General features: G+C 34.2%; 2 long non-coding RNA genes across 2 annotated transcripts; both read left to right on the top strand.

The window, feature by feature from the left end:
• Positions 1-3,953: 3,953 nt before the first annotated feature.
• LOC121050732 lies at positions 3,954-4,727 on the top strand. The gene is made up of 2 exons (XR_005803712.1): positions 3,954-4,007; positions 4,096-4,727. It is a non-coding gene; the product is annotated as an uncharacterized LOC121050732 (long non-coding RNA).
• Positions 4,728-12,783: 8,056 nt separating this feature from the next.
• Positions 12,784-15,490, top strand: LOC121051097. The gene is made up of 2 exons (XR_005805103.1): positions 12,784-13,317; positions 15,037-15,490. It is a non-coding gene; the product is annotated as an uncharacterized LOC121051097 (long non-coding RNA).
• Positions 15,491-16,185: the final 695 nt, after the last annotated feature.

Here is a 16,185-nt window from a genome sequence, read left to right as displayed (position 1 = left end):
TTATCGATGAGAACATAATGAAGCCCATCATAGATATCAGTATCGAACTTTTTGGGCCTCCATATCCTTGCTACCCGAGCTCTCATTTCTTCAATGAATTGAAAAGGTTCTGTATCACGGATAAAGGTTGTGATAACTTTTTTTCATAACTGTTCCCCGTTGCGATGGCCCCCTTTCTTTCGAGATTGTGGGTGGGTGCCAGTCACCCCAAATTGGCTGTCGCAGAGGAACTAATATCGCCTAATCCTCTATTTAATTAAAAAAAAATCTGTATCACGGATAAAGGTGGGCGTCACTGTTTTCTTGATCTGAAACAACAAAGTAAGCATAAATTGTTTTTTTCATACAGTATTTATCATTATGTCTTTATGAAGCAAAGATTAAAATCTATTTTTACCTAGTAACAGTTATGATATCTGATTTTTTTTTTTTTTTTTTTGAGAAACTGATATCTGACTTATATGGAACATAAAAATTACAGATACATTTTATTATAATGACTATTAACTATGGTTACAGGAATTAATTGAATATTGGGAATGCTAACAGATAAGTGTATTTGTTAATCTGATTAATGTTTGAAAAGTGAAATTACAGAACACTTTAAATTTTTTTTTTTTGGTACAACAGAACACTTTAAATTTTCAATAGATAGTAACCGTCATTAATCGAAAGTTGAAGTTTGAGTTAATCTCTTTGAGATTATGTCTTGTATAATAATGACGAAAGCAAAGAAAAAGCTTATCCTTTGTTATAATTATAAAGAATCAATTTTTGTTTGTTTTTAAAGGTCATGTGTACTCAGGGGACGAATAAGAGAACCGAAAAAAAAAAAAAACAAAACAAAACAAAAAGAGAGGAAAGAAGAAAGATACCAATTCTTCTGTGGAATTAAAATCACACTGTGATTGCTTCCGGTTTAGTTCTCGATTCCTTCTGAATTTTTTTGCTGTCAATTTTACATTTTATGCATCAAATATCAATTTTTTCGATCATGGGAAACAAACTGTAAAGATTATGAATAGAAGCATTGATTGACTAAAAACGAAAGTTTACCCTTGTTTTGATTAAGATGGATCGTGATGGATGGTCCTCCGATGCTCGAAATGGTGAGGGGTGATATTAGTGGAGGCTTCTGGATTGAGGAGGCAGTGGAACTATTGGTTTTATAGGTGTGTATTCAGGGTAAAAAAGTAATCTTGAAGGTTATATCTTTTCAATACTGTTTGGTCTCATTCGGGAAGGTTCTGCATCCTTCTTTTTTGTCTGAATTAATATTTGTGAAAATTTCTATCTACCAATTTCTAGAAGTAATTAGAGCCATCTGGAAGCAGTATGTTTTTCGGTGAAGATTTTTTTGAATTCGGCCGTTATGCTTGATACGAAAATGTTCTTGAACCCAGATGTTTTTTATTTTTATTTTTATAAATTAAAAATAATGAATTCATTATTTATAAATTTCGTAATATATCTTTGTAAACTATGTTTTTAGTATATTTATTCGGAATATTGTTGTCATTGTTTATCAATATTTTTAAGCCATTTCTTGCTGTAACTCTTGAAAGCGCTACGTATAATTGTCCATGAGTAAAAACATGTTCTGGTAAATATATACCAACATTATTTAATGATTGACCTTGACTTTTATTAATAGTCATAGCGTAACAGGGTTTTATTGGAAATTGTCGTCTTTTAAAAATAAATGGTCATTTACTTTCTGATGCAGTAAGAACAATTCTAGGTATAAGAAATTTTTTGCCTACATTATTTCCTGTTAATATTTGTGTTTCAAGTAGTCGGTCAAATAGTTTGGTTATTATTAATCTGGTACCATTACATAAACCGGACATTTGATTTAAATTTCTTAATAGTATAACTGGCATTCCAACTTTTAGAACTAATTCATGTGATGGTAATCCATTAAATTCTAATTTATTCAAATATTCTATAGGATATAAAACATTAGTATTTTCACCATTTCCAGAATTTAATAAAATACTGTCAAAGCTTAAGTAAGTAGTTTTGTTACTTGGTAATAAATTTATAGCATAATTATTTATCTCTTGAACTGTAGTATTTCGTGGAGTAATAATTGCACGTTCTTTTAGATAATTGAAATCACAATATTTAATCTGAAAATTCGGATAAGTTGTGAGAAAGATTGCCTCTATTGGATTTTTAACGTTATAAATCAGTAAATCATTTGGTATTTCTACCCATGATGTGTCTTCATCATTTTCATAATTAATAGAATGTACACGACCTTCTCCAATTTCTAATAACCAATTCGCAAAATTAGAAATATTTTTTTTATCTTCTTCAGTTAAATCTTTTTTTGATAATCTCATATTTTTTGTTAAATGAAATGTTTTAAATAATGGCCAAAGATATGAACTATTTAATGTAACTTCAATTATTTGTTCTTTAGTTCCTCCTGTAATAACAGGTAAAATTTGCCTGAAATCTCCACCTAATAAAATTGGTTTACCACCAAATGGTTTCTCATGTTCGATATTATTTGGATTTGATAAAATATCACGTAAAGATTTGTCTAATGCTTCAAAACAGTGTTTATTACACATTGGAGCTTCATCCCAAATAATTAATTCGGTTTTTTCAATTAATTTTGCAAGTTGGCTTCTTCTTTTTTATTTGACATATTGATAAATTATTAATTACTAAAGGCATCTTAAATCGAGAATGAGCAGTTCGACCGTTTGGTAGTAATAATGATGCAATTCCAGATGAAGCAACAGCTAAAACAATTTTTCCTTTTGATCTTAGTTTGTTTATGATTGTGTGCCATAAAAAAGTTTTACCGGTTCCTCCGTAACCATGAACAAAAAAAGTGTTACATGTTCCTTCTTCAATTCCTTTTATAACTTCATTATACACAATTTTTTGATTTGTATTTAATTGAGCAATCATATTTAAATGTTGACGTTTTAATTCAAAACAATCATTTGTTTTGCCCAGAAATTAATGAAGAAAATAATCATTGTCAAAGTGAGACCGAACTTAGAGGTGATACTGAAAATAGTCAAAGTATAAATGAAGATTCATTTATAATTGAAAAAGGTGTAATTTTTAAATGATCATGATTGAAAATAGTTTTATGATTGAAAAAGGTGTAGTTTTTATATGATCATGATCGAAAATAGTTCATTCAAACATTTAAAAATATTTTTCATTGTAGGTTTTTCTTATATTGGTTGTTCTTTTGATTGTTAAAAAATAATTTGATGCTGTGTATGATTATACATTTTTCAAACTAAGTTGAATGTTTAAAGATGTTAGATAAGGAATGATTATACATTTTTCAAACTAAGTTGAATGTTTAAAGATGTTAGATAAGGATTCTGTGCGTTCTATGTTTTTAGCACAAAAATTTAGCAAGTATTCAGTGGCTCCAATATCAAATAGTGGGCAGTGAACATTCGAAATTTGTAGGGATAGTCATATGAATCAACTTTACATATTTATTATTTATTCAGTGTTTATGTTTTCATTTTTCTTTTTATTATTTATTATTATTATTATTATTATTATTTATTTACTTATTTATTTATTTTTAATGGTTTGCTTTCATTTTACATATTAGTTTTTGTAAGTAAATAGATAGATGGTAATGAAGAAGCTGAAATTATAGTGGCTCTATTTGGAAGTGTAAATTAAGTCATGTTATTTAATTGTTGGTTACAGTGTTTCATCCAGAAATTGCTCAAGCATCTAATGAATGTCAGAATGAAATGCAAATAGAAAATGATGATGAAAATGCTGCTCAAGGTATAAATGAAATACTGTTTATAACTGAATATTTAATTTATTTATTATTCAAATTAACTTTTGATTATGATATTCAAATTCAATTATATGTGGAGTTACAGGAATAACAACTAAGGATGCCAACAAAGGAAAGAAAAGGTTGTTAAAACGACCTATTGCTAAGAGAATTAGTGAAGGAAAAACTGAATGTAGTCATGTTAAATCAAAGAGATTGAAAAGAAGTAAGTATAGCTTTTATGCTTTGTTAAACATTGGTATTTATGCATGTTTATATAAATTAATTCATATTATATGATTTTTTTATGACAGTGTTTTGCCGGGAGATTAATGAAAAAGATAATCAATGTCAGAGTGAGACCGAATTCAGAGGTAATGCTGAAAATAGCGTTCAAGGTATACATGAAGATCTATTTATGATTGAAAATGGTAAATTTTTTATATGATCATCATGGAAAATAGTTAATTGAAATACTTAACAATGCTTCTCATGGTGACGTCTTTTTATATCATTTCTTCTTTTGGTGGTTAAAAAATGATTTAATGTTGTCAATGATTTTACATTTTGGGACTATGCTGAATGGTTAAACATGTCAAGTAAAGATTATGTTTGTTGTATGTTTTTGGCATAAAACTTTGGCAAGCATTTAGTAGTTCCAACATCAAATAGTGGAGTTTATAAAAATCAACATTTGAATTCGTAGGGATGAATGTCTAAATCAACTTTCAAAATAAAATTCTTCTGTCAAAAATTCTTCTTCATCGAGTTGACTCTGTTTGAAAACGTCATCAAAACATAATTAGTCACACATTGATTCAGAACACACTGGATTTTAATAGCATGTTTGGTTGGTTAAAAAAGTTTTACGAATGGTAGATGATTCAGATGTAATGGTTTTTTATTAATGGTTCACTCTCAAAACCAGAATTTGAAATAGCGTTCATTCAAGTGCATACAATTTTGATTTTAGATTGTTAGTCTATTGTTACTTTGTCATCTATTCGGTAGATTTAAAGATTTATTGTTTTGAGTTTGATTTAAAGATTTAAATTTTTTTTTTATTATTATTTTTTTATTGATAGATCAACGTTCGCGACTATTTGGTCAAGCGTCATATCAACAAAACAGACAAGGTAATTCTTATGAAGTCTCTTTTAATTATAAGTTTCAAAAAAATCAAGAAAATCACATGAAAAGTTATAATGAATGAGAAATTTTTGGTTGCAGGGTTAACTAGGGGTTGTCAACGGGCCGGGCCGGGCCTTGCTATATTTTTAAATAATTGCGGGCCGGGCCAGGCCGGGCTTTATTAAAAATCAAAGGATCCAAGCCCGTCCATATAAAGCGGGCCTTGCGAGCTTTTTCGGGCACGGCCGGGCTTGGCCTTGCGGGCTTTATTTATAAATAAATATTTAAAGACACAAGTTTTTTTTTTTTTAATCAAGCTTTGGAAATTCAATGGATAATGATCAAATACAACCAAAGATAAAATATCTATATAACTATATTGTACCCAAAAGAATCTATATTTATATATAGATACTAATTTATTGATAAATAAATTTTTAAAGACACTAATTTTTTATAAATCTATATTTATACATCATACACTCCAAAGAGCTACATATAGGCAATTCAAAGAAAATGAGAAACCGACCGTTTGATGAGTTTATTACAATAAATTATGAGTGTGGTAAAAAATTTAGCCAATTTTACCATATTTTCGAATCCGATCGGATTGGTCAACCGTAGTCACTTATATGTTTTATTGGTTGACCAATGGCGTGGCAACCGCGAAACGTGCTTATTTTTTCACATCACATTTGTATATATTCCATCGATGGATGTGCGTGGACATAAGATAAAAAAAAATTAATTTTAATTACAAACACATTGGACTATACCAATTTTATTCCTAAAGTTATATGACTTATACATTGCATTTAAATTGTTTAGGTTCATTCTAAAGCAACCATGAAGTGGAAAATGAATTAGGAGAAACCAACCGCTTGATGGAGAGATTGTAATGTTTTATGGTGGTTGTAGAAGATCCAGCCAATTTGGTTCTCGTTTCGAATTCGATCAACTAGGTCAAACGTAGTTACTCTTATAAACCTATATTTATATATCATACACTTCAAAGAGCAACCCCTATCAATTCAAAGAAAATGGAAAAACCAACCGTTGGATGAGTTTATTACAATGAATTATGAGTGTGGTAAAAAAATTAGCCAATTTCACCATATTTTCGAATCCGATCGGATTGGTCAACCGTAGACACTCATATGTTTTATTGGTTGACCGATGCCGTGACAACCGCGAAACGTGCTTATTTTTTCACATCACGTTTGTATATATTCCATCAATGGATGTGCGTGGACATAAGATAAAAAAAATTAATTTTAATTACAAACACATTGGTCTATACCAATTTTATTCCTAAAATTGTATGACTTATACATTGCATTTAAATTGTTTAGGTTCATTCTAAAGCAACCATGAAGTGGAAAATGAATTCGGAGAAACCAACCGCTCGATGGAGAGATTGTAATGTTTTATGGTGGTTGTAGAAAATCCAGCCAATTTGGTTCTCGTTTCGAATTTAATCAACTAGGTCAAACGTAGTTACTCTTATAAACCTATATTTATATATCATACACTCCAAAGAGCAACCCCTATCAATTCAAAGAAAATGGAAAAACCGACCGTTGAATGAGTTTATTACAATAAATTATGAGTGTGGTAAAAAATTTAGCCAATTTCACCATATTTTCGAATCCGATCGGATTGGTCAGCCGTAGACACTTATATGTTTTATTAGTTGACCGATGCCATGACAACCGCGAAACATGCTTATTTTTTCACATCACGTTTGTATATATTTCATCGATGGATGTGAGTGGATATAAGATAAGCAAAATTAATTTTTATTACAAATACATTGGTCTATACCAATTTTATTCCTAAAGTTGTATGACTTATACATTGCATTTAAATTGTTTAGGTTCATTCTAAAGCAACCATGAAGTGGAAAATGAATTCGGAGAAACCAACTGCTCGATGGAGAGATTGTAATGTTTTATGGTGGTTGTAGAAAATCTAGTCAATTTAGTTCTTGTTTCGAATTTGATCAACTAGGTCAAACGTAGTTACTCTTATAAACCTATATTTATATATCATACACTCCAAAGAGCAACCCCTATCAATTCAAAGAAAATGGAAAAACCGACCGTTGGATGAGTTTATTACAATAAACACATATCCATTCGGTTGATTCAAAGAAAATGGAAAGTCAAATAGCTAGGCCTTTTAATTTTTGGTCACATTCCTTTAAATACTATACTGATTCTCCTTGCATAAAGCTAATTCCTTTGTGTGCAGTGATCATTAGCACTGATTACATGCATTAATTTTCCCCAAAAAATTTAAATTCTCACATTTCCAAATTCCAATTACTAGTGTACTACTAATGGAGAGACCACAATCATCACCACATATCCATTCCAGTACTGCAACTACTACTTCATGCATATCTTTCAGCGCTTTTCACTCCTTCAAGTCCAAAGCTCCACCCTTCATCCAACCCCACCTCCTAAACAGCCTCAACTCCATGGAAGACACACCATCCCTACCTCCATCCAAAATTAACCTATGAACTAACAGCCTCCTCAATATCATACATCAAGTCCACCACCGCAACCACCACCGCAGCTCCACTTAACTTCCTCTTCAAGCCATGCACCTCCCTTCTTCCCCCACCTAAATCCTCCGCGACGTCACCCTCACCGCATACCCCTCCCAAATCCTCACCGTTGTTTGCCCTAGCAGTGCCGGAAAGTCCACCCTCCTCGACATCCTCGCTGCCTGAACCTCCCCCACTAGCGGCGCCCTCCTCCTTAACTCCTCCCCCCTCAACACTTCATCCTTCCGAAAACTCTCTGCCTACGTCCCTTAACATGATGCACACAATGTTCTAATGGTTTGGTTAGTGTTAAGCAAATAGTTTGTTCTGGTAATATGAATCCGAGTTGGGCATCATCAAGTATTGAGGTGCCTAAAAACTAATTAAAGACCCACACAAAAATAGACTTGCAGTCCTCTAGACATCGAAACACTGGCGTCGCCTCAAACTTCTAATGTTTCATTAAGCAGTAGATTTCCAATAAACACTATCTCAGTTTTCATAGATTTTATTTATCACTCATGTCAATTACTCGACTGAAGACCCCTATCCTTGGTCCTACCCAAGAAACCATCCGGAAGCAAAAAATCCAAATCCTGGTCAGGATGGACCGCAATAGCCACACTTTGATTATGAGAAGGTGGGTTACGGACCACCCACAAGAACCTTAGGCCACTCCTCTCTAACTCCACAGCTATTTCTCCCAACTGCTCCTTTGTAAACAATCCTAATCAAGCTTCCAAAACAGAGAAACAACACTCTTCCACTTGGCTATGAGTCCAGCCATGTCAAACACCCGGGCACATCATCACTAGGAGGGAGGGAGGGAGATGATGAAGGGAGTAGTGGCAGAGACAGAGACAATATATGGGGTGGTGTCATCGGCTCTGTAAGGTGGGGTGGTTATAAGTATGTGGATACCTCGTCCCTCGTGGTTTTGGTTCTTGGGAAAGTGGAGGATTTGAGGGAGAGGAGAGGCTTTAGTCCAGTACTCTAGTGCTTTAGTTTGAGAATGTGGGATGTTGTGGTACTACAGGAAAGGGAAGTGTAATTTATATATAGCCATATAGGGTTTTTGGTTTTGATATAATTTTGGGGTGGTGGCCCTAAGTATGATTGTGCTAGCTAGCTAGTTGTTTATATCTTTCCAGCTGAGTTGCCTTAACGTGTTTTTTAAGATGTTTTAGCCGTTAGGATTGGGAATAAGCTATAGACTTTGTGTTACTTAAATGGAAGCTTCTTTGTTTTGAAACTGAGCACTGAATAAGTATATATAGCTGTGAAGATTCGGATGAGTTGACTCAAGAAATGAGCTGATTTGGGAGAGACAGGTTAGGGTCTAAAATAGCAATTTCTTTCCTTCCAAGGTTGTTTAGTAATTTGGTTCGCAGCAAGTTTGATAATTTGTTTTGGAATTATAGTACAGTTTAAAGAGGTTTTGCTCTCATATGATCTAATTTCTGTCTCCATCTCAGAATAATGTTTAAAAGTTAGAGAATTCCCCAATCAAAACAAAAAAAAAGTTAGAGAGTTGTGAGCGAGTTAATTATTACTTAATTAATATCATGGAAGTATAACTTTATTCCTATTTCCTAAAGGACAATTCTTAGGTTAATCCCGAGGGTGAACAAACATATCTACCTCTATTGTCGATTAACACACTTCTACTTAATAAATTTATTATCCAACGGTCCATATCTTAAATTAGTCTTTAAAGATCATCCTTGTAAAAAATCAATTGAATCAGAAATCGTTTAATTATCTAATTGAATTAAACAAATGGATGGTTCTAACAACATTTACTACAATTATTATGAACCGTCCATATGCATTCCATTAAAATAAATAATGAAAAGGTTTTCAATTTGATACGGAGGCCTCTGTGAGTTTTGGAGAGACCTCGGTGGTGAACCTCATTCCCTAGACCAGGTGGCGGCGTGCTTCAGGGAGAGGAAGGCAAGCATATCCGTGACGGGCTGGTAGCGAGGTAGCTGCTTTATCTCAGGTTCGCCTGGGTGGTGCGGCTTTGGTGCTCCGGCCACGATAATGTTGGTGCGACATTTAGATTCTCGGAGGAGCAACGGAGCCTCTGAGGAGATTTTTCTGAGCGTCATTTGTTGATTTTTTAGTCGAAGTTCAGGGGTTTTCTTCTACAAACTTCAATTATGGCGGAGGCCAGAGGGATGCATCCGGAACGATGAGGATGGGTTGCTTATTGGCTGGTCCTTTCGGCTGGATCTATGGGGTTGAGGTGAGGAGTGCAAGATCGGGCTTGGGCTTCAGTTTCCCTAGGTTGTTGCCTAGTGGACTGGGCCTTGGGTTGGTCATTGCCTCCTTCTCGACCCTTTGGGTTTGATTCGGTTTGGGCCAATTGGGGAGTGTGCCTAGTTTGGTTTTTTTTGCTTTTAATAAGTGCTCTTACCTTGTTCTACCATTGGTCGTGGCTGTATATGTTGGATTTGTATCAATGAATTGAAAATATGCTTCTACAATATATAAGTAATTACAGCAATAATTTATACAATAATATATGGATTACAATACACAACATGTATATGAGATAAAGGAATTGTAATTGCAAGAGAAACTGACTTGTGATTTGATAGAGGCTTGCAGATTGGCAATGTCCTTTAGACAGAATTTCACCCCTACTCAGTGCTTGTAGTTCGTTAGGCTTTTGTCCACCAGGATACAACTATCGATAATCCAAGAGCCTAGCACCAGACCTTGGATTCTAGTGAACGTACTGAGTGTTTTTCTCTCTGAAGGAAAGGAAGGAAAAATAAATCTGTGTATCTTGGAGAGGAAGACCTGTTGGGTTTATATAATGTTTGAGACACCACTTCAGTTTAAATTGAAGAGGTAAGTTGCCTTTCAATAACCTCTTTAGTTAATTCAAATTCAAAAGGTAAGTTGATCAGACTTGTGCTTTTGAATTCAACCGTCAAAAATTGAATTCTATTCCACCACCGTTTGGAAATCTCATTGAGGAAGATCCAAGTGAGGTGAAAATCCCCTTGAGATGGATCCGAGTGAGGAAGAAAATCCTTGACAAATCCCTTTGAGACAAATCTAATCCTCCTCAATAGAAACCTATTTCTATTCAAACTCTAACAGTATACTGGTTGATGAGGGATGATGTATACCAGGAGGGTCTTAAGAGTCTTTACTTGTCAAGTCGGTTGCTCTGATTTAGGGTTGGATGGGTGTAGAGTTTTTTATTTTTTGCATTTTGTTAGTTTTCGTTTTTATGGCTCTGCTTTATGAAGATTGAAATGTTCTTTGAGATGTATTATGAAGGATTTTCGAACCCTTCTAGCTTGATAGTGAGACGTCGTTAATATGATGGAACCTGATTCTGCTTTCCTCAAAAAAAAAAAAAAATCTTCAATTTGTTTGATTTTTTACAGAGCTAATCTCTGTATGATGTTATGCAACATGAATGGTTGGACTAGAAAATTATAAAGTTAAAATGCATTAATCTCAATAGAGGGTGAATATGCTCATTTACTCAAGAGTTAACCTAAGAATTATTGTTTGCTAACTACTAACTAAGTCAAATGCCAAAGTCTGTTAAGGTATCGTTAATTTATTATATAAGTGATGAACTAGTTTTGGCTTGAATGGGGGAATTTACTGGGAAATTGTATTCATGAATCATGAGTTCAAAATTTCATGTCACACATGGAAATGGAATATTTCACGTAGAAGGCATGATGTGTAGTTGGGCAAATTAACAAGATACTAGAACGATATTGAGAAGCACAAGTTTGAATTATTCGCAAGTTTGAGGGTGTCTTCTTCCCGTGATCGATATTGGGGATTATACATCCAAGCAAAGATAAAGATCCTCAAATTTGCATCGGATTTTCTTGCTATCCAAATAGGATTCTTAGGAGGAGATTGGGTGGCTCATGAAATTTACGACAACCACGTACATACTAACGACTAGATTAAAGTCTTCTTCATTTCTTTCTTTTTTTTTTGGTCGTAAACTCGTCTTCAGTGGGAGAAAAAAAAAATCTTTCTTATTCACTAAGCTTCGAGATCATAGACTCATTATAGAGGGAATCAAATCCTCTGTCCCAATTGCCCTATCCCCACCCTGTCCCTTCATTTTGATTGGTTGACAAAGATTAAAAAATGCTTATCTTAAACTTTGTTTCATTTTATTTCATTTTTTAATCTTTGTCAACGAATCAAAACGAATGGACAGGGTGGGGATAGCGCAATTGGGGACAAAAGATTTCCTCCCATAATAGAGAGATAATTCACTTAAGATGCACAAAATTGAAGCTACTTTCAAGGAAAAAGAGCTAAGGTCAAGGAGCTAAATTTTATTGATTTAATTAATCTCAAAATTCAATGCCACATTGCCATTGAAAGTAATATAGAATTTTAGAGGAACCAACTAAATGGTTAAATCCAGGTAACCACAGTCATATATATACTTAACAATTTTATCTGTATTAATTTGTCTTTGGTATAGACCATCTTACAAGTTACAATTACGAAAGTCTTACTAGGATAAAATTAATTCCATTAGGTTGTCTTTTGTGCCAAATTCAAAATCATCAGCATTTTTTTTTTTTGATACATCAGATGGTACAGCAAGCTAATTCTTAATGGATAAAACTAATGTATATAGTTGAGAAATACCTGGCCGTCTTAGCTAATGAGATCGTTAAACAACTGTTATCAGCATAATCATATGTGCAAAATTTAGTTGTTCTTTTCAGTCATCAATATTATATCTTATGTCTCTTTCATTAATTATAAAATTTGGGTGACTGGTCTTCTACGGCGGCTAATATAAGAGTCCCTACCATGAATGTAATATTCGAGACTTCATGATTTGAATCAAGTATCAGAGGGACTACAATCTTATATAATTGAATTAGGTGCATAAACTACGATCATCGATCGGCTCTTTGTTTCTTGAGATCCAAGACGTGTATATGCATGTTTGATTAATTTTTACAGGAGAGATAAAACGTGTTTATTACTGATTTTTTTATTACTCGATATTTTTGAACAAAAAATGAATGAATTTTCATAGATAACAGCAGCTTTCCGAGTCCTAACTCCTGCTTCGATTTTCTTTTTCGAGTCGATTGACCAAGCAAGAGTCTGTTTTGCCTCATATTTTGATGCCTTTCTTGGCTGGACATACCCATGTGCTTTGGCGTTTTTTGACTAAATATGATTAGTGCTAGTTACGCTACTGATTGATTGACCTTGTCAGTCTTGCTTAATTAATCAAGCAAACAAAAACCATGCCAGAAATATTTCATCATATAGTGTCTGTATTACTGGGAAGAGTTCAAATGTCCAAGTACCTTTACTCAGATAAAGAGAAAAAAAAATAGAAGCTCTGTGTGGGGGCGCTTCATCTTGGGGAGATTAGGGCTATGTTTGGAGGGGCTTTTTAGCTCCCCCGCTTATAAGCACAAGATGACTATGCGTTTGGTAACCCGACTTATGTTTAGCTTATTCCAAACCCGACTTATGTTTAGCTTATTCCAAAAGCCGTTGCGGCTTCTCTCGAAAAGTAGAAGCTGCCTGACCCCTGCTTTCAGAAGCTAGAAGCCAGGATCCTACTGTAGCGGGAGTGACTGTAGATTAATGAATCTTTCAAAATATCGGTCTCTATCCTCCCTTGGTTGAGGCAATTACGGATTGCCATGAAACCTTTCTTCTATCTAGAGTCTAGACGTTGCACAATCTCTCTTCCTGTCATCACAGACGCCGCATCACACACACCCTCCCTCTGACGCTGCCTCAGCCTCTCATCAAGATTTCGAGTTGGAAATCGAAGCCTCAATCAAGGCTGCTTGGCAATTTGATTCAGGTTAGTTTTTTTTATCTATTTCATGATAAATTTCGGTGATTTTGATGAAAAGGAAGTATCAATTTTATTCTGGGTTTTCGATATGAGTAGTAGATTGTGATTTGTAGCACACATATATACTGGGTGTTGTGATGTACATATATTTAGAACCAATTTCGGGGATTTAGTCAATTCAATTTGCCTATGATTTGAGTACTGCCAGCATCCTTGTATCATTGGATATCTGTAATGGGTTGAGTTTGATTTTGTTTTGGTAAATTTTCTGGACCCTTTTAACTTGTGTTCATTAATGGTGTTGAGTTGCGAAATTCGAGTGTGTGTTTAGTAAAGTTGGTGTTGTTAAAGAAGATGAGTTTTCGATGCCTGTGAACCCCAGCGGCTAAGAAACCCTGGGTCATTGTTTCATAAAGTTTAATTCTCCTCAGGTAGTTGCTTTATTCCTCTGCTCTGTTTTAGTTTCAATTGTTTCTTAGGTTTATTTAGTGTAATGCAGTGATATGGTTTTTGTTTTATGGAATTGAATTTCACTTGAATTTGATAACCCAGTTGTGAAAGAATTCATAGGGATACAGGGGTTTAGTTTCTGTAGCATAGATAGAGTGCACTACATTCTGTTTCCATATTGTAGACTACAGGTTATGGTTATCATATTATATATGAAAACTTACGAATGAGTGTAGAGCCTAGAACAATGCAGAGTTCATAAGACTCCATTTTATTTCGAGACAAGGAATGGGGAATGATTTCAGTGTATATTAGCTTTGTTCCCTGGAGGATGGATGAAATAAAAACAAAATGAAGTTTGAAACAAGTAATGGTTTTAGGCTTCTTGTTAGTCTTCAGTTTCCTCTTAGTTTCGGTAAAAACAGTTTTCCTCATTCATCTAGGAATTAGAATGCAAACGCGGTCTCTTTAGTTCTCTTTTGCTTAGATGAGAATAGCATGAACAAAAAGTATTGGTAAAACAGTAACTACTAGATCCAACAATCTATTTACTTTGGCTTCACATTATTAGAGACACTTACAACTTGCCATGTCATTAGTGTGCTACAAACAGTAGTGTTCCCTTAGTTGCATCATTATGCAGTTTAAGTTCATAGCTCTTCCATGATGTAGTTAAGTGGCCCACCATCCAACTATACTAGTGATTCCTATTACCTCAAGTCCTGACACCTTGTGCTGTTGAGTCCAAAGGCAAAAAACATCTGAATGGTCTAACTTATGACAAGAGGTGGTCACCTGTGGCAATACTAACTAATTGCTTGGGTTAGTGTTCTTCAGGATCTAAATGATTCTGAACATTTTTATCACATCTCACACCACCTTTGTTGCGTTGTATTTTTTTCATTCAGGAAGGGATTGGAGCATGAAACACTGATACTAGTCTCTAATATATGGGATCTTCTATTGCCATGGTACCAATTACAATAATGCATTCATCTAGTATCTTGAGTTCTTATGTTGGCAGATGTGTTGGGATGCATCATAACATTCTGATGGTCTGTTTTTATCTGCTCAAATGATCCTCACTTAACATAGGATTAAGTCTCTGCAAATCACTACGGATTCCATTTAACCATTTATATGTTGCTTGATGCTTCAACTGATTTTATGTTGCATCATTGGACAATTGTTTAGCAGATTTGACAATTGGAATTCTGCTAGCAAATTTATGTTTGTAGTATTGGTTGCTCAGATATTTACTCTTTTATGCTGCAGTCCTCAAGGTATCCAGGGTCTCCTTCCTTGCTTAGTCCCGTGACAGAGGAAGACGAAGAACCTGTTCATATTGATGAAACTAGTGCAGATGACCATGACGACATAATGCAGTGGAGTGAGCAAGATAATGATATGAGCAGTGAGGAATTTAGGGAAGTCATTGAATAAAAAATATGATCACAATTCCTAATGGCCATATGCTGGGGGGATATATGCGGTAGAACCGATTAGGCTCCAAATGCTCATTTTGTCTTGTGCTGGACCTGAATCATCTGATTACAATTCTACCAAATACACTTTGGAACATTTGACCTGCCTCCACTAGTAGGAAATGATTGTATTCTTGAAAGGATGTTGTTATGCAGTTTGAGCCATCAATATTGAAAGTTGTTACGAAGTGTACAACTTAATGCTCTGCTCATTCAACATTATTACATGAACTATGTTCATAAAACTCCTTGCATGCTTTGTATAAATTATTTTTAAAATTGTCCAATATTAATCATATGATCACCATGATTTATAAAAATTGAAAGTTAACAAAAATTAATAAGGACATAATGATGATTAAAAATAATAACAAGAGTATTTGAACAACATTATATTACCAAACGATCAAGGCAAAATAATCTCTCATGTCCAATTTGGTCATTCCACAAACAAAAAGCACAAGTCAGTTTGAGTTTACCAAACACCTTGCCACTGCTTTTGTCACTGACAGCTCTTATAAAAAGCCAGTTTACCAAACACTTAGCTGTTTTGCTTTTCAGCCACTTATTCTCAGAAATAAGCAGAAATCAGCTTTTCTGAAAAACCCAGCCATACCAAACATAGCCTAGATCGATTAGGGTTAGGGCATACCCTTTTGGTTGAATCATTACATTACATCGACGTAACCTAATTTATGTTATCATCACACTGTATCAATGAAGTCCAAAATTGATCCTTTAATAGATCTGTGACAAAATTTACAATGACTTCAATTGTCATGTACTTCTTGTAGGTGAATTAGTCATCAAATCATTATATTTGGCCTCTCGTGGGAACCGCTCGAAATGGGACACATTTGAAGAAAGTAATTCAGAGATGGGCATGAGAATGGAGAATTTTGGGATGTGCTACTTTTCTCTTCCTTGGTCCTATTTTCCT

Source organism: Rosa chinensis, chromosome 1 (genome assembly GCF_002994745.2).
Source record: "Rosa chinensis cultivar Old Blush chromosome 1, RchiOBHm-V2, whole genome shotgun sequence".
In the NCBI taxonomy this organism is placed as follows: Eukaryota; Viridiplantae; Streptophyta; class Magnoliopsida; order Rosales; family Rosaceae; genus Rosa; species Rosa chinensis.
Note: the sequence above shows the minus strand (reverse complement) of the source record. Positions and strands in the feature narration are given on the sequence as shown.